This window comes from Oncorhynchus gorbuscha, linkage group LG08, assembly GCF_021184085.1.
Source record: "Oncorhynchus gorbuscha isolate QuinsamMale2020 ecotype Even-year linkage group LG08, OgorEven_v1.0, whole genome shotgun sequence".
Taxonomy (NCBI): Eukaryota; Metazoa; Chordata; class Actinopteri; order Salmoniformes; family Salmonidae; genus Oncorhynchus; species Oncorhynchus gorbuscha.
Genome location: NC_060180.1, coordinates 30,403,952 through 30,423,317, shown reverse-complemented (window position 1 = coordinate 30,423,317; position 19,366 = coordinate 30,403,952). Strand labels below are relative to the sequence as shown.

The 19,366-nt window shown below is 44.8% G+C and overlaps 1 protein-coding gene across 1 annotated transcript in view; it reads right to left on the bottom strand.

Annotated features, from left to right (window-relative positions):
• rassf4a (Ras association domain family member 4a) overlaps nucleotides 1–19,366 on the bottom strand; it is a 69,417-nt gene extending 50,051 nt beyond the window's left edge. Inside the window, exon 1 of the mRNA XM_046359107.1 lies at nucleotides 19,242–19,366. The gene's annotated coding sequence lies outside the window, so the exon portion shown is untranslated. The remainder of the gene's footprint in view (nucleotides 1–19,241) is intronic.

Sequence of the window (19,366 nt, the reverse complement as noted above, 5' to 3'; positions counted from 1 at the left end):
GCTCAATCTCTCTGTAAATGCCATGTCTGTAGGTCTCTGTGTTTCACTCTCGCTTTATGTCTTAACCTCTCTTTTGTTTAAAGCACCTCCATAGCACTTTGTCATCACCTGTGAGTATTGTTTTTGGTTATGGTGTTTGTTTGTTTGCTGGTGGGAAAAGGGGAAACCAAGACAAGTCGCCCATGGGCATACACTACCCGTAGGTGAACTTTGTTAAATACACTAGGTAGAACCGGGCGGACCACCCACTGTATTTTTTTGTTAGTTAGTTAGTTGTTGTTAAAGTAGGCTAGTCTAGCTTAGGGGTGTGTTTTTGTATATTTATTGTTTCTTTCCTTGGGTCCAGCTCAGCCCCTTTTCCTGCTCCCCCCATTACCGTGTGTTTATAAATAAACCTAGAGTTTGACGGTAGATTTCTGTTGTCGTAGTTATTTCGTGCACACTTTTACTTTGTCACAATAATAATTTGCATGAGTTATGTTACGGGTCTTATTACCATCCCCCCTAGACTGTCGGGCCAAAAGGGATTCGTAACAGTCACTCTGACAGAGCTCAAGCGTTCCTCTGTGTGGGAGAACCTTCCAGAAGGACAACCATCTCTGCAGCACTCCACCAATCAGGACTTTATCGTAGAGTGGCCGAGAGACAGAAGCCACTCCTCAGTAAAAGGAACATGACAGCCCGCTTGGAGTTTGCCAAAAGGCACCTAAAGACTGTCAGACCAAGATAAACAAGATTCTCTGGTCTGATGAAACCAAGATTGAACTATTTGGCCTGAATGCCAAGCATCCCATCTGGAGGAAACCTGGCACCATGCCTATGGTGAAGCATGGTGGTGACAGCATTCTGCTGTGGGGATGTTTTTCAGCAGTAGGGACTGGGAGATGCAAAGGATCATTAGGGATCATTCAATATTCCACTTATTTTGTTGTTCAGTGAAATCATCCCATGTGAAGAGTCAACTCATTTAATTCAAGTTCAATTCGTAAATAAATTGTTTAAAAAAATGTATATTGGAAAGACTTAATAATTTGTAATTATGTCTACTTATGATAAGGTAAAAGGTTTATGTGTCTGTCTCCATACAATATGGTAAATTTATCCAACTAAAAAAACTCTACAAATCTATATTTAAATGGTAACAATATTAATTTGCATATATTTCTGGTAATTCCCATATACTCCCTTTAATTGCCACAGAAAGGTCTCTGAATATTCCCCAAAATGTGCAACCCTACATCAAACACATATCTTACAAGTAATTCTATTTTTGTTTGGTTAGCCATATAACTTTCCCTGACATCACATTGTAATTTTCAATTGACCTGATATCGTCGGATGGCTAGTATTCAATGTCTGCGGATGCGTTGTCTTCTACCCAAGATATAAAATGCTATCATAATTGACCGTAGTGCATATAAAGCACACACAACACCTCCTGGTGGTTTCATGATGACTGAAAACATAACTTTATGACGAACGAGTGACAAATTTCTGGGCAAGGGTGGTCCATTTAAAATTAACACATTCTCTCGCCCATTGCCCAGCAAGTCTCAACTCCTCATACGTCATCAGAAGTGTCCACTTAATTTCAGGACTGAGGGGAGAGGGTGTGTCTTTTGCGTGTTTGGAATGCAGAGAGAGTGAGCTAGCCATATTTAGTATTATTTTCACTTTCAGTTACTTAGCTAGCAAATACAGCCGACTCAAACACCCAGCTCAAACAGAGAGATGCTATCTTAGCTAGCTGGCTATGGCTATCCATCACTGGAACTCTTCCAAGTCAAGGTAAGCTTTTGATTTTATAAATGTTTTGCCACTGATGCCCCTCAGGGGTGCATGCTTAGTCCCCTTCTGTACTCTCTGTTCACCCACGACCGATTGGCCAAACACGACTCCAACACCATCATTAAGTTTGCTGATGACACAACAGTGGTAGCCCTGATTAACGACAAAGATGAGACAGTCTATAGGGAGGAAGTCAGAGACCTGGCAGTGTGGTGCCAGGACAACAACCTCTCCCTCAATGTGAGCAAGACAAAGGAGCTGATTGTGGAAAACAGGAAAAGGCGGACCGAACAGACCCCCATTGACATCGACAGGAGCGGGTTGAGAGTTTCAAGTTCCTTGGTGTCCACATTACCAACAAACTATTATAGTCCAAACACACCAAGGCAGTCGTGAAGAGGGCACGACAACACATTTTCCCCCTCAGGAGACTGAAAAGATTTGGCATGGGTCCCCAGATCCCCAAGAAGTTCTACAGCTGCACTATTGAGAGCATCCTGGCCGGTTGCATCACCTGGTATGGCAACTGCTTGGCATCTGACCATAGGGCACTACAGAGGGTAGTGTGAACTGCCCAGTACATCACTGGGGTCAAGCTTCCTGCCATCCAGGACCTACAGTTGAAGTCAGAAGATTACATACACCTTAGCAAAGTACATTTAAACCCAGTTTTTCCACAATTCCTGACATTTAATCCTAGTAAATATTCTCTGTCTTAGATCAGTTAGGATCACCACTTCATTTTAAGAATGTGAAATGAGGGTGACCAATCTGGGGCCCGCAACGAGTTTGCCCAGTCCGGGGCCCGCCGCGAGGGAAATTTGCCGAAAGTTTCCGACCCTTTGCAACCCCATTGCGACGTCATATGCACTGGCAGTTAAATTTCTAACTTATTTCAATTTGTTTTTATTTACACTTGTATATTGACTTTTCCATATTGAATTGATGTTGGTGTATTTCAGGCCCCGGAGTGAATAGAATTGTATACTCACACACTCGATCAGAAACGAGGGCTGAGGGGCTTACTTTGCCAACTTCCCTTGCTTGGCTAATTGTTTGGACCGACAGTAAAGATGGCCATCAGGGATTCCCCCAAGGCATATAAGTGTAAGTGGAGGAGTGTGTGTCTTTTACGTCTTTGAAACGCAGCCTCTCTTTCTTTCGGGCTTCTTCCCTCATTTTTGAAGGAATTCATTTATTTAAAACTGTCCAACTATTGTCTTTCTCTCTCTTTGCGTCAACTATTCACTATATTTTATGTACTGCAGTGCTAGCTAGCAGTACAGGTCAGCTTAACAGGTCAGCTTACGCTTTCAGTACTAGATTCATTTTCTGGTGCTTTGATTGGGTGGATAACATGTCAGTTCCCGCTGCAGGAGCACTGATAGGTTGGAGGGCGTTGTCATAATTACTGTGTAAGTCTATGGTTGTCATAATTACTGTGTAAGTCTATGGAAGGGGGTGAGCCTCCAAGGTTTTGTATTGAAGTCAATGTACCCAGAGGAGGATAGAAACTAGCTGTCCTCTGGCTATGCCATGGTGCTACCCTACAAAGTGCTGTTGAGGCTACTGTAGACCATCATTGCAAAAGTGTCTCATCAATTATTTGGTGACGTGAATATATTTAGTATAGTTATCTAAAATTTGATGGTTAATGGTTCAGTATTTACATTTCTCTGAAATTCACTGAGGAGGATGGTCCCCCCTGAGGAGCCTCCACTGGTACATATGCATAAATCATCAGATACATGTTTTTATTATTTGGAGAGCGTGTGTGTGTTATAGATCTATTGCAGTTCATAGGAGCCCTGTGATTTACTAGAAACCATGTGACTGGGAGCTGACTGGATGTGGGAATGCAGGAAACAGTGCCTTTGTCCCTCTCACCGCTTGTTTCCGGCATGCCCATATCCAGTCAGCTCCCAGTCACATGGTTTCTAGTAAACCACAGGGCTCCTGTGAAACCTACTTTACCAGGCCATCTGGACACACACACACACACACACACACACACACACACACACACACACACACACACACACACACACACACACACACACACACACACACACACACACACACACACACACACACACACACACACACACACACACACACACACACACACACACACACACACACGACAAGGCTGCAACATGGAATAAAGCATCATTAGATACTAAAGGAAAACTAAAAGAATATGGTCTCTCAATAATTACTAATCCACATCCTGTCCCGGCCCACTGTGTGAGGTATTACGTAATCTACCCTGACCTGGAGTAACACTAACCTATGACACCAGTAAAGCCTCTGTGTCCTGGAGTCGGCTAAACTGATTTATTTTAAACACTTGTTTCCTGTAGAATGTGTTTTGTGACAGAGGGCAGAGAAGAGGAGACAAAGATGGAGGAGAAAACAGAGAAGAGAGGGAAGAGAGATAAGTGGAGAGCTGAGAGAGAGGGGGAGAGATGAGAGTGATAAGTGGAGAGCTGAGAGAGAGGGGGAGAGCTAAGAGAGATAAGTGGAGAGCTGAGAGAAAGGGGGAGAGAGAAAGAGGAAGAGAGAGTTAGGCAGGACAGAGAGCAGAGTGCACAGAGGGACAAGAGGCTGACCAATTCGTAAGGTCAAATCTATGTTTGTCTTTCTGAGAGTGACAACCTGGGTAATAGACAGAGCTTTATAGAGTTAATGAGTTATATTGTTGCACATTAACACCATTGCTGACATAGACAACATCATTTTCTTCTCAGCCTGTTCTCTGACAGGTGAACACAAACGAATGCCTGAAGCACACGCACTCACATGCGAGCACACACACAGTGTGTAGAGCAGGTATGGGCAACTTTGATGGGAGTCACAAAAAAGTGTCACGTGCAACTAGAGGAAGGACATTTTTTTTTATAAAAAAAAAACTCTAGACCACCTTTACTCCACACACAGAGACGTGCACAAAGCTCTTTCTCGCCCTCTATTTGGCAAATCTGACCATAATTATGTCCTCCTGATACCGGTTTACAAGCAAAAACTAAAGCAAGAAGTACCAATGACTCGCTCAATACAGAAGTGGTCAGATGATGCGGATGCTACACTACAGGCCTATTCTGCTAGCACAGACTGGAATATGTTCCGGTATTCATCCAATGGCATCGAGGAGAATACCACCTCAGTTACCAGCTTCATCAATGCATTCATGCATTCACCCGCAGTGAGAGTACATACAGTGGAAGACGGAAGTTTACATACACCTTAGCGAAGTACATTTAAACTCAGTTTCTCAGTTTTTAAAAAATTCCCTGTTTTAGGTCAGTTAGGGTCACCACTTTATTTTAAGAATGTGAAATGTCAGAATAATAATAGAGAATGACTTATTTCAGCTTTTATTTCTTCCATCACATTCCCAGTGGGACAGAAGTTTACATACACTCAATTAGTATTCGGTAGCATTGCCTTTAAATTGTTTAACTTGGGTCAAATGTTTTGGGTAGCCTTCCACAAGCTTCCCACAATAAGTTGGGTGACTTTTGTCCCATTCCTCCTGACAGAGCTGGTGTAACTGGGTCAGGTTTGTAGGCCTCCTTGCTCGCACACACTTATTAAATTCTGCCCACACATTTTCTATTGGATTGGGGTCAGGGCTTTGTGATGGCCACCCCAATACCTGACTTCAGTGTCCTTAAGCCATTTAACCACAACTTTGGAAGTATGCATGGGGCCATTGTCCATTTGGAAGACCCATATGCGACCAAGCTTTAACTTCCTGACAAATTCTTGAGATGTTGCTTCAATATATCCACATCATTTTCCTACCTCATGATGCCATCTATTTTGTGAAGTGCCCCAGTCCCTCCTGCAGCAAAGCAGCCCCACAACATGATGCTGCCACCCCCATGCTTCATGGTTGGGATGGTGTTCTTCGGCTTGCAAGCATCCTCCTTTTTCCTCCAAACATAATGATGGTCATTATAGCCAAACAGTTCTAGTTTTGTTTCATCAGACAAGAAGACATTTCTCCAAAAAGTATGATCTTTTCCCCCATGTGCAGTTGCAAACCGTAGTCTGGCTTTTTTTATGGCGGTTTTGGAGCAGTGGCTTCTTCCTTTCTGAGAGGCCTTTCAGGATATGTCGATATAGGGACTCGTTTTACTGTGGATATTGATACTTTTGTACCCGTTTCCTCCAGCATCTTCACATGGTCCTTTGTTGTGGTTCTCGGATTGATTTGCACTTTTCGCACCAAAGTATGTTCATCTCTAGGAGACAGAACACGTCTCCTTCCTGAGCGGTATGATGGCTACGTGGTCCCATGGTGTTTATACTTGCATACTATGGTTTGTACAGATGAACGTGGTACCTTCAGGCGTTTGGAAATTGCTCCCAAGAATGAACCAGACTTGTGGAGTTAAAAAAAAAAATTCTGAGGTCTTGGCTGATTTCTTTGGATTTCCCCATGATGTCAAGCAAAGAGGCACTGAGTTTGAAGGTAGGCCTTGAAATACATCTACAGGTACACCTCCAATTGACCCAAATTATGTCAATTGTTCTATTAGAAGCTTCTAAAGCCATTACATAATTTTCTGGAATTTTCCAAGCTGTTTAAAGGGACAGTCAACTTAGTGTATGTAAACTTCTATCCCACTGGAATTGTGATACAGTGAATTATAAGAGAAATCATCTGTCTGTAAACATTATTTGTTTCATGCACCAAGGTAGATGTCCTATCCGACTTGCCAAAACTACAGTTTGTTAACAAGAGATTTGTGAAGTGGTTGAAAAACAAGTTTTAATGACTCAAACCTAAGTGTTTGTAAACTTCTGCCTCCAACTGTACATATCCCAACCAGTAGCCATGTACTGTATTAAAGGCAACATCAACAACCGATCCAAAGGCTAGAGCTGCCACTTTCAAAGAGCGGGACACTAATTCGGATACATAAGAAATCCCGCTATGTCCTCAAATGCCACCTGCACAGTGACATAACACGCTAAATACCTTTTATGCTCACTTTGAGGCAAGCAAACCTGAAGCATGCATGAGAGCACCAGCTGTTCCGGACGACTGTGCGATCACGCTCTCCATAGCCGATGTGAGCAAGACCTTTAAACGGGTCAACATTCACAAGGTTGCTGGGCCAGACGGATATCCAGGATGGGTACTCAGAGCATGCACGGACCAACTGGCAAGTGTCTTCACTGACATTTTCAACCTCTCCCTGATCGATTCTGTAATACCTATATGTATCAGGCAGACCACCATAGTCCCTGTGCCCAAGAAAGCGAAGATATCCTGCTTAAATTACTTGGCCCCCCATAGCACTCACGTCGGTAGCCATGAAGTGCTTTGAAAGGCTGGTCATGGCTCACATCAAAACCATCATCCCGCAAACCCTAGACCCATCCAATTCGCATACTGCCCCAACAGATGCACAAACGACAGTTTGTTAAGTGTAATGGGATTATTGCAGTAATCTTTTACTGATTTGAAGCTTCTGAAAAATAAAAGATCCTGCAAGGGGTATTTTAAAAAAGAAGTCTCAATGTCTAACCAAATTGAGGAGTCAACATTTCTGATCCAGTCAGAAATGTAATGTAAGTGGGCACACCACCACCACAACCTAATATTGGGTATCAAATCCCCCCATAGAACCTGGCAGCTGCAATATCAAAACATCTTCAGCATACAAACTTATTTTATGATGAACGTCACCAATGAGTAGACCCTGTATGGCAGGCATTACTCTGATGGCATCGGCCAATGGTTCCATAGCGAGCCCAAATAGGAGAGGGGACAAAAGACAACCCTGTCTGATACCTCTGTGTGTGGAGAAGCTATTTGACCTTAGCCCCTTAGTAAGGCCAGCAGCCTGAGGGTCATGAAATAAAACCATAACACATTTTATAAAGTTGTCATCTAGAGTAAATTTAGTCAGAGCTAAGAATAGGTAGGACCATTCCACACGGTCAAATGCTTTTTCAGCATCTAGGGAGACAATCCACAGCACTTCGTTGGTAGGCTTGAATAACATTAAGAAGACGCCTGTCATTATTATGTGAGTTGTGGACCTTAATCAAGTCAGTTTGGTCCCCTTTCACAATTAGTGGCAATAACTCTTCTAGTCTTGTGGCTAAGATTTTAGAAAGCAATTTTCTATCCACGTTCATAAGGGCAATAGGTCTGTATGAGGAACAAGACTCTGGGCATTTCCCTTTTTGAGAATAAGTGAAATGTTAGCTTCCCTCAGTGTTTGAGGGAGACTTTCATTTGAAAATGATTGGTTAAACATATCAAGCAATGGCTCAAGGATCAGGCCATGGAACTCATTATAGAACTCACTACAAAACCTGTCTGATCCTGGGTCCCTACCATTTTGCAAATTCTCAATTCCAAACATTATCTCTTCCTTGGTAATAGGGACATTAAGGAGAGACCTCTGTTCTTCGGAAATAGTAAGGATCTTAATCTTACTTTGGGTGCATCATTTGTCAGTTCTGAGGCATAAATATTTGCATAAAATGTCTTCAATTACTAATTTAGCCATTTATTTGTATATAATAATAGCAATTGACTGGGAGTCTGCTGTCTTTTTAGCTAGGTAAGACAAATATTTTCCTGGTTTATAGCCATGTTCACAAAGCTTTCCAAAGACAAATCTAATTTTATTTTCAGCGTCCTGTTTTAGGAGAGAGTCCAACGTTGATCTAAGGACTGATATTTTTTTAATAGTTCAGGAGTGGACATTTTTATGTAGTCTTCTTCAGCTGCCAATTCACCCTCTAATGTTTTTGATTTTCATGTTATTTTTCCATCTCTTAGTGGCTGAGTATGACATAATCTGGGAGACTAGTCAGGATCGAGGGAAAGATAAACAGAGGAAAGTACTGAGAGATCCTTTATGAAAAACTGCTCCAGAGTACTCAGTACTCTGAATGTCCTTGAGTGGCCCAGCCAGAGCTCGGACCTGAACCCGATCAAACATTTCTGGAGAGACCTGAAAATCGTGCAGCAATGCTCCCCATCCAACCTGACAGAGCTTGAGCGGATCTGCAGAAAAGAATGGGAGAAACTCCCCAAACACAGGTGTGCCAAGCTTGTAGCATCATACCCAAGAATACTGTAATCACTGCCAAAGGTGCTTCAACCTTGTACTGAGTAAAGGGTCTGAATACTTACAGTGGCCTGCGAAAGTATTCACCCCCTTGGCATTTTTCTTATTTTGTTGCCTTACAACCTGGAATTAAAATATATTTTGGGGGGGTTTGTATAATTTGATTTACACAACATGCCTACCACTTTGAAGATGCAAAATATTTTATATTGTGAAACAAAAAATAAATAAGACAAAAAAACAGAACTTGAGTGTGCAGAACAAAGTCAATACTTTGTAGAGCCACCTTTTTTGCAGCAATTACAGCTGCAAGTCTATTGGGGTATGTCTCTATAAGCTTGGCACATCTAGCCACTGGGATTTTTGCCCATTCTTCAAGGCAAAAATGCTCCAGCTCCTTCAAGTTGAATGGGTTCCGCTGGTGTACAGCAATCTTTAAGTCATACCACAGATTCCCATTTGGATTGAGGTCTGGTACTTTGACTAGGCCATTCCAAGAAATGTAAATGTTTCCCCTTAAACCACTTGTGTTGCTTTAGCAGTATGCTTAGGGTCATTGTCCTGCTGCAAGGTGAACCTCTGTTCCAGTCTCAAATCTCTGGAAGAGATGTCCCTCAAGAATTTCCCTGTATTTAGTGCCATCCATCATTCCTTCAATTCTGACCAGTTTCCCAGTCCCTGCCGATGAAAAACTTCCCCACAGCATGATGCTGCCACCATGCTTCACTGTGGGGATTGTGGTTTCGGGGTGATTAGAGGTGTTGGGTTTGCACCAGACATAGTGTTTTCCTTGATGGACAAAAAGCTACATTTTAGTCTCATCTGACAGAGTACCTTCTTCCATATGTTTGGGGAGTCTCCCACATGGCTTTTGGCGAACACCAAACGTGTTTGCTTATTTAAGCGATGTATTTTTTCTGGCCACTCTTCCGTAATGCCCAGCTCTATGGAGTGTACGGCTTAAAGTGGTCCTATGGACAGCTACGCCATTCTCCGCCGTGGAGCTCCTTCAGGGTTATCTTTGGTCTCTTTGTTGCCTCTCTGATGAATTGCCCATTCTTGCCTGGTCCATGAGTTTTGGTGGGTGGCCAACTCTTGGCAGGTTTGTTGTGGTTTGTTGTGGTGCCATATTATTTCCATTTTTTAAATAATGGATTTTAAAACTGGTTCTCTGTGGCATGTTCAAAGTTTTGGATATTTTTTAAAACTCAACCCTGATCTGTACTTTGTCCCTGACCTGTTTGGAGAGCTCCTTGGTCTTCATGGTGCTGCTTGCTTGGTGGTGCCCCTTGCTTAGTGGTGTTGCAGACTCCTGGGTTTTTCAGAACAGGTGTATATATACACACTGAGATCATGTGACACGTAAATAAAGTCCAGCTGTGTGCAATCTAACTAATTATGTGACTTCTGAAGGTATTTGGTTGTACCAGATCTTATTTGGGGGCTTTGTAGCAAAGGGGGGTGAATACATATGCATGCACCACTTTACAGTTGTTGGTTTTATAGAAAAAAAATTATTTTTTTTTCATTTCACTTCACCAATTTGGAATATTTTGTGTATGTCCATTACATGAAATCCAAATAAAAATATATTTAAATTACAGGTAAAATAGGAAAAACACCAAGGGGGATGAATACTTTTGCAAGACACTGTTTCTAAATGTGATATTTCCGTTTTATTATTATTTTTCAGAAATTAGCAAACATTTCTAAAAAACATTTGTTCTTTTCCATTATGGGGTATTGTGTGCAGATTGATGAGGGGAAAAAATTAGTTAATCAATTTTAGAATAAAGCTGTAACGTAACAAAAATGTGAAAAAGTCAAGGCACTAAATGATGGTCTTTAAGAATGGTTGTATTCAATCTCCAATGTCTTGATGGATTGGGTGACTGTCACGACTCCTCCCGAAGGTGGCACCCCTTCCTGTTCGGGTGGTGCTCGGCAGTCGTCGTCACCGGCCTACTAGCTGCTACCGATCCCTTTTTCCCTTTTCTGTTGGTTTGGTGTGATTTGTTTCACCTGTTTCTTGTTTAAATTGTTAGTTTGGCTATTTAAGTCGGTAGGCCCGCCTGCTCTTCATATGTTTGGCTAGTTAAGTCGGTAGACCCACCTGCTCTTCGTGTGGGCTTGTTTATTCCAACTTTGTATGTGTGGTAGTGCGATCTTGGTTTGGTTCCTGTTTTGGGCATTTGTTTTATGACGCTCAGTTTAGTTGTATAGACTATTTTGTCCGGTGCTGAATAAAGCGCTATTCAGAACTTTCTGCCTCCTGCACCTGACTCTGCAACCACTACACCTAATATTGTTACAGAAGCCCGCACCACCGATGGAGTCAGCAGGAGCAGCGGCCACCCCCCTTCCATCGATGGAGGAACGCGTTCTTCATCACACCACCATCCTCCATCGGATAGGGTCAGCGATGGACAAGATGATGGAAAGAATGGACTGATGGGAGAGGAGTGGTCTCCCCACTTCACCTCCGGCTCCTCCAACGAGTCCACCTACTCCACCCCCAGTGTCCTGCTCCAGCGCACTTCGTATTGCACCTCCGAGGGAGTACGATGGAACGGCGACTGGGTGCCAGGGGTTTCTCCTCCAACTTGAGTTGTACCTGGCTACCGTGAGGCCGACTCCCTCCAGGGAGGAGAGTGTGAGCGTCCTCGTCTCCTGCCTGACGGGCCGAGCTCTGGAGTGGGCCAATGCTGTCTGGAATGGCCCAGACGAGGGAGCATTATCCGGAGCTCACCCGCCGTTTCCGGGCTGTATTCGACCACCCTCCGGAGGGCCGAGCGTTGGGAGAGCGACTATTTCACCTTAGGCAGGAGACGAGGAGCGCGCAGGACTTTGCATTGGAGTTCCGGACCTTGGCCGCTGGGGCCGGATGGAACAACAGGGCCCTGATGGACCACTACCGTAGCAGCCTTCGGGATGAAGTCCAAAGGGAGCTAGCTTGTCGGGACACCACTCTCTCCCTAGCAAACTTATAGACATGTCTATTCGGCTAAACAATCTGCTAACTGCCCGCGGGCGTTCAGAAAAGGTCCTGTCAGTTCCCCCTCCGAGCCCTCAAACTCACCCAGAGCCCCCTGTTCGTCACATGTTTGTATACATTTTTTTCCCTTGATTTTTCTCCCTCTTCCCAGCATAAGGCGCTAGTCGATTCAGATGCAGCTGGGAACTTTATGGATTGCGGACTCGCCCTCAAGCTGGGAATTCTGCTGGTGCCGATAAATCCCCCCTTCCCCGTGCACTCTTTAGATAGCCGGCCATTAGGGTCAGGGCTGGTCAGGGAGGCCACGGTTCCACTGGACATGGTGACGCAGGGGGATCATAGGGAGCGGATTAGTCTCTTCCTTATCAATTCACCTGCGTTTCCAGTGGCACTGGGGGTTCCTTGGCTGGCCAGTCACAATCCCAGGATTTCGTGGAGACAGGGCGTTCTTCAGGGGTTGTCAGAGGAGTATTCAGGTAGGTTTATGGGAGTTTCCATTGGTGCCACGTCGGTGGAGAGTCCAGACCAGGTCTCCACTGTGCGCATACCCCCTGAATATGCCGATTTGGCTATCGCTTTCTGTAAGAAGAAGGCGACTAAATTACCACCTCATCGACAGGGGGATTGTGCGATAAACCTCCAGGTAAACGCTGCGCTTCCCAACAGTCACATGTACCCATTGTCACAGGAGGAGACGTTGGCTATGGAGACATGACACGGAATCTCTGAGACAGGGGTACATTCGGCCCTGCATTTCACCAGTCTTCTCGAGTTTCTTTTTTGTGAAAAAAAGGGAGGAAGGTTTGCGTCCGTGTATTGATTATAGAGGTCTCAATTCCATCACCGTGGAGTTTAGTTACCCACTACCTCTCATCGCTACGGCGGTGGAATCATTTCACGGGGCGCAGTTTTTCATGAAACTGGACCTCAGGAGCGCGTATAATCTTGTGCGTATTCGGGAGGGAGACGAGTGTAAAAACGCGTTTAGTACCACATCGGGCAATTAGGAGTACCTCGACATGCCGTATGGATTAAAGAATGCTCCAACCGTCTTTCCAGCCTTTGTAGACGAGATTCTCAGGGACCTGCACGGGCAGAGCGTGGTTGTATATATCGATGATACCCTGATCTATTCCTCCACACGCGCTGCGCATGTGTCCCTGGTGCGCAAAGTGCTCGGGAGACTGCTGGAGCATGACCTATATGTCAAGGCTGAGAAGTGTGTGTTCTCCAAACGAGCCGTCTCCTTCCTGGGTTATCGCATTTCCACCTCGGGGCTGGGGATGGAGTGTGACCCCGTTAAGGCCGTGCGTAATTGGCCGACTCCAACCATGGTGAAGGAGGTACAGCGGTTTTTAGGGTTTGACAATTACTCCTGGAGGTTTATCCGGGGTTTTGGTCAGGTAGCGGCCTCCATTAGCTCACTGCTGAAGGGGGGGGCAAGTGCGTTTGCGGTGGTCGGCAGAGGCTGACAGAGCCTTCAATCGGTTGAAGGCGCTGTTCACAGATGTGCCCGTGCTGGCGCACCCGGACCCTTCTTTAGCGTTCATGGTGGAGGTGGACGCGTCCGAGGCTGGGGTGGGTGCAGTGCTATCACAGCGTTCGGGTACACCACCGAAACTCCGCCCATGCGCTTTCCTTTCGAAGAAGCTCGGTCCGGCGGAGCGTAACTATGATGTGGGGGACCGGGAGTTGTTAGCTGTAGTAAAGGCTCTGAAGGTGTGGAGACACTGGCTTGAGGGGGCTAAGCACCGTTTTCTAATCTGGACTGACCACCGGAATCTGGAGTATTTCCGGGCAGCTAGGAGAATGAATCTGCGTCAGGCAAGGTGGGCCATGTTCTTCACCCGATTTAGGTTTACCATCTCGTATAGACCAGGCTCCCTGAATACTAAGGCCGACGCGCTGTCCCGTCACTATGACATGGAAGATCGGCCCATCGATCCTACTCCCATTCTTCCAGCCTCTAGGCTGGTGGCACCGGTGATATGGGAGGTGGACACGGACATTGAGCGGGCGTTACAGGTGGAACCTGCACCTCCACAATGTCCTACAGGTCGTAAGTACGTGTCACTTGGTGTTCGTGATGAATTGATTCGGTGGGCTCACACACTACCTTCTTCGAGTCATCCTGGTGTGGCAAGGACAGTGCGGCATCTTAGGGGGAAGTACTGGTGGCCCACCTTGGCCAAGGACGTTAGGATCTATGTCTCTTCCTGTTCGGTGTGCATCGGTCAGCTTGACTTCTGGTTATCACCCGAGAGTAATGGACACGTGGAGAGAGTGAACCAGGAGGTGGGTAGGTTTCTGCCAGGACCGGCCAGGGGAGTGGTCAAGGTACATACCAAGGGCGGAGTTAGCCCAGAACTCACTCCGCCACTCCTCCACGGACATGTCACCATTCCAATGAGTGTTGTGCTACCAGCCGGTCGTGGCGGGTGGCATCAGAGTCAGGCCGAAGCTCCTGCGGTGGAGGAGTGGGTGCAGCGCTCCAAGGAGACCTGGAGGGCCGTCCAGGAATCCCTCAAGCAAGCAGGTGGATGGCAGAAGAGGAGCGCTGACTGCCACCGCAGTGAGGCCCCCGTATTTGTACCGGGGCACAGGGTCTGGCTCTCGACCCGAAACCTACCCCTCCGCTTGCCCTGTCGGAAGCTGGGGCCGCAGTGTGTGGGGCCCTTCAAAGTCCTGGGGAGGGGGATAAAACAAGGTGTGTTATAGATTACAACTCCCTTCCTATTATCGTATTAACCCCTCGTTTCATGTGTCTCTCAGGCCGGTGGTAGCTGGTACCCTGCAAGAAGGTGAGGTGCCGGAGGTCCCTCCGCCCCCTCTGGACATCGAGGGGTCCCCGGCGTACACAGTACATGCTATTCTGGACTCGAGACGGCGGGTGGGTACCGGTGGGGGACATCTTGGATTCGTCAATGTTGAGGGATCTTCATCGCCTCCATCCGGATCGCCCTGCGCCTCACGCTCCGGGTGGTCCTCGAGGCCAGTGTCGGCGCGCTGCCGGAGCCGCGTCACCTTTTTCCCCTTCTCTGTTGGTTTGGTCTGATTTGTTTCACCGGTTTCTTGTTTAGACTTTTAGTTTGGCTATTTAAGTCGGTAGGCCCGTCTGCTCTTCGGGCGGGCTTGTTTATTATCACTTTGTATGTGTGGTAGTGCGATCTTGGTTTGGTTCCTGTTTTGGGCATTTGTTTTATGACGCTCAGTTTCGTTGTATATACTATTTTGCCCGGTGCTGAATAAAGTGCTATTCAGAACTTTCTGCCTCCTGCACCTGACTCCGCACCCACTACACCTAATATTGTCACTGTGACCCTTTGAGTTTTGTGTCCAGGATCACCTCAGCATGATCCGATAATATAGGAAGCCTAGTCCTAGTGGATAAAACAGACTATAAAGCCACCAATTGTGCAAGTTCTCCCACTTAAAAAGATGAGGCCTGTAATTTTCATCATAGGTACACTTCAACTATGACAGACAAAATGAGAAAAGAAAATCCAGAATATCACATTGTAGGATTTTTAATGAATTTATTTGCAAATTATGGTGGAAAATAAGTATTTGGTCACCTACAAACAAGCAAGATTTCTGGCTCTCACAGACCTGTAACTTCTTCTTTAAGAGGCACCTCTGTCCTCCACTCGTTACCTGTATTAATGGCACCTGTTTGAACTTGTTATCAGTATAAAAGACACCTGTCCACAACCTCAAACAGTCACACTCCAAACTCCACTATGGCCAAGACCAAAGAGCTGTCAAAGGACACCAGAAACAAAATTGTAGACCTGCACCAGGCTGGGAAGACTGAATCTGCAATAGGTAAGCAGCTTGGTTTGAAGAAATCAACTGTGGGAAATCAACTCAACTCGTCGTGTTTGGAGGACAAAGAATGCTGAGTTGCATCCAAAGAACACCATACCTACTGTGAAGCATGGGGGTCGAAACATCATGCTTTGGGGCTGTTTTTCTGCAAAGGGATCAGGACGACTGATCCGTGTAAAGGAAAGAATGAATGGGGCCATGTATCGTGAGATTTCCATCAGCAAGGGCATTGAAGATGAAACGTGGCTGGGTCTTTCAGCATGACAATGATCCCAAACACACCGCTCGGGCAACGAAGGAGTGGCTTCGTAAGAAGCATTTCAAGGTCCTGGAGTGGCCTTGCCAGTCTCCAGATCTCAACCCCATAGAAAATCTTTGGAGGGAGTTGAAAGTCCGTGTTGCCCAGCAACAGCCCCAAAATATCACTGCTCTAGAGGAGATCTGCATGGAGGAATGGGCCAAAATACCAGCAACACTGTGTGAAAACCTTGTGAACACTTACAAAAACGTTTCACCTCTGTCATTGCCAACAAATGGTATATAACAAAGTATTGAGAAACTTTTGTTAATGACCAAATACTTATTATCCACCATAATTTGCAAATAAATTCATAAAAAATCCTACAATGTGATTCTCTGGATTTGTTTTTCTTATTTTGACTGTCATAGTTGAAGTTTACCTATGATGAAAATTACAGGCCTCTCATCTTTTTAAGTAGGAGAACTTGCACAATTGGTGGCTGACTAAATACTTTTTTGCCCCACTGTATAAAGCAACCACAAGCTATCGGTGGCTGAAAACACAATCGTCGCGGGATGAACAAGTGATGAATTTCCGGGCAATTTAAAATAAATTCCTTCCTCCCTCCACCCTTGTCCTGCAAGTGTATACTCGTCAGATGTCATGATACGTCATCAGAAGTGTCCACTTAATTTCAGGGCTGAGGGGGAGACTGTGTCTTTTAATTGTTTGGAATGCAGCCACTGTTTTTTCTACAGCACCATTTTGTCCGAATACATTTGCTATTTAACACAACCGTTAGTGTGACAAAACTATCTGTAGAGTTGAAAATGCGATGGAAACACATTGAGCTTGAGATTTTATTTGATACATGAAAACTTCAGCGAAAAAGTTCATTTTGTGTTCACTACATCATCACACACTGATTTTTACCCGCAACAAGTCAGTTTGGTGGAAATGTTTTTTAGCTGATGTTTTTATATTCACGTTAAAATCTGTTGCCAATTGGACTGAATGACATAACAAGAGAAAAAAAACATTTTTGAAATTGCACCTTTGTATTCTACTATTCTAACTCTCAACATTAAGTTGAGACTCCGATTGAGTTCTACAAAGGTTTGCCCATCCCTGGTGTAGAGTACTTAAACAATTAGTCCATATTAAACGCACAACACTGGTGTTCCCATGTCGTTGAGTGGTTCTCATTGGGGTTAGTGGGAGGACACTGGCACCTAGTGGTTAAATCACAAACTGCATTGGCACTAATGATCAGTCTAACCATCTGTAAAGTCACCTGTCATCAGCTCATATCATTAGACTCGACCACAGCAGGACGAACAACACTAACCTATTATCTAACTCATATAGAGAAGAGGTCATGTTGGAGACTGCACTACAATGTCCTATTTAAAAATGTTTCAATTTACAATTTACATAATCAAATTACTTGTCCCATTTGTATCAATAATCATCCTCGATTCAATGTATTGTCACAGCCCTGTAGGTGCTGGTTTGTAAGAGGATCTCTTGCTCTCTCATTGAGGTTTAGTTAGCTCCACAGGTTGATGGGAGTGAAAGATTTTACAGGACACTACAGGTGGGGTTAATCCATTAACCCTGGTCTGGGACCTTTAACTCTGTGACCACAGAATCAGCAGTGTGTGTGTGTGTGTGTGTGTGTGTGTGTGTGTGTGTGTGTGTGTGTGTGTGTGTGTGTGTGTGTGTGTGTGTGTGTGTGTGTGTGTGTGTGTGTGTGTGTGTGTGTGTGTGTGTGTGTGTGTGTGTGTGTGTGTGTGTGTGTGTGTGAGAGAGAGAGAGAGATAGGGGCCCAGTTCTCCTCTGGATTCACTGACAGAGATGACTGGATAACTGGATCATCCAGCATGGTCATACATATTCATAAACTCAAATAGATGTATAAATATTCCATAACGTTAAAGCATCGAAGTCTGTCACCATTTACATGACTTATTAAACCCCAGCACATGGACCTTCAGAGACAGACCGGGCATATGATCCTCACAACTTCAAAAAAAAAAAATGATTGTAGGGGAAGACAGGGAAACAAACCTGGGTAGCTGGCGTGAAAGCCAAAACACCATATGCACCAATAGGGTTACCCACTTGATGAGAATTGTAACGTGGCTCAGATAGCAAGGATCACTAAAATGAACAGGAAGGCACACCCCTGTGCCCTCACACATCCAGCCAGGCGTTCCGAAGGCCTCACGGCCACCATCTCACTTCTGACACCAGTGTAGGGGAAGGTGGGGCAAGGAAGCAAACCCAGGTTACTGCTATGAAAGGTACCCTAAACGCCCCAATAGTGTTAACCCACTTGCTGGGAATTGCAAAGTGACTCATATAGCAAGGATTGCTAGTATGTGTTCTGTGGTTATCCATCCAGTGTTAATAACTTTGAGGTGATGCCAAAGGCAAATGTCCACCAGTGCTTGAACAATATAACTCATAGTCTATTATATTGATGCTCCCTCCTATTATTCTCTGCTGATGTTTCCTATTCTCTTCTATTGATGTCTCTTATTTTATATTCTATATATGTTTCCTCTTCTATTCTAGTTTAGTCTGTTGTAGGCTATAGATGTCTGCCATGTGGAGCCATACAGGCTCAGGAGTCTTTGAGGACAGTATCCCCGTGGACAAAGGCTCCTCAGACAGCAGAGCACTAACTAATTGATTGGATCAGGCAGAGCGAGACCCTGTCCATCTAATTGCTGCTCCCCTTCCCAGCTGGGACCAGCTGGTAACTGTCTATTGTTTGTGTAAAAGGATTTTCTCCAAAAACACAAGTAGGTAAAGAGGCACAGAAAATCTGCTGAAAATGCGATTATGCTTCTAAATCAAATCAAAAAGTAAATACAGTATTTTTTTTTATCTCAGTCTTTTGTTTTACTGTTCAGTGCCTCAAAGAGTTTTCCATAATAGCCAATGGCAACTATGATATATGTTTTAAATTATCCAATCATTTATGAATGACACACTTTATTAACTACCTCTGTTTTATAGCATCATGAATCCGTGCGCTTTTTCCGAAACTCTTTTCTTCACCCAGTTGCCGACCGTGTATAACATATGACAGATCAAGCAACAAAAAAACAAAACAACGAGAAGATTGTCGACAGTAGGCTGGCCATATGAACCACAAAAGAACGATGACTGACATATTAAGGAACCGATGAGCATACATTTAACACAGCGGCTGTCATTAGCATGCTTTGGAATTATCTAATATAATATATCCCAACAATAACTGCAGATCTCTTACCATCACAGTGTGCAAAAGGAGGGTAGCGTTTTTAAAATTATTATTCCAAAACCAGGCGGTCTCAGTCTGGTATTCGCTGTATCTCCCTTATCTCGTATCTCCCTTAAAACCTCCTTGACCCTGCG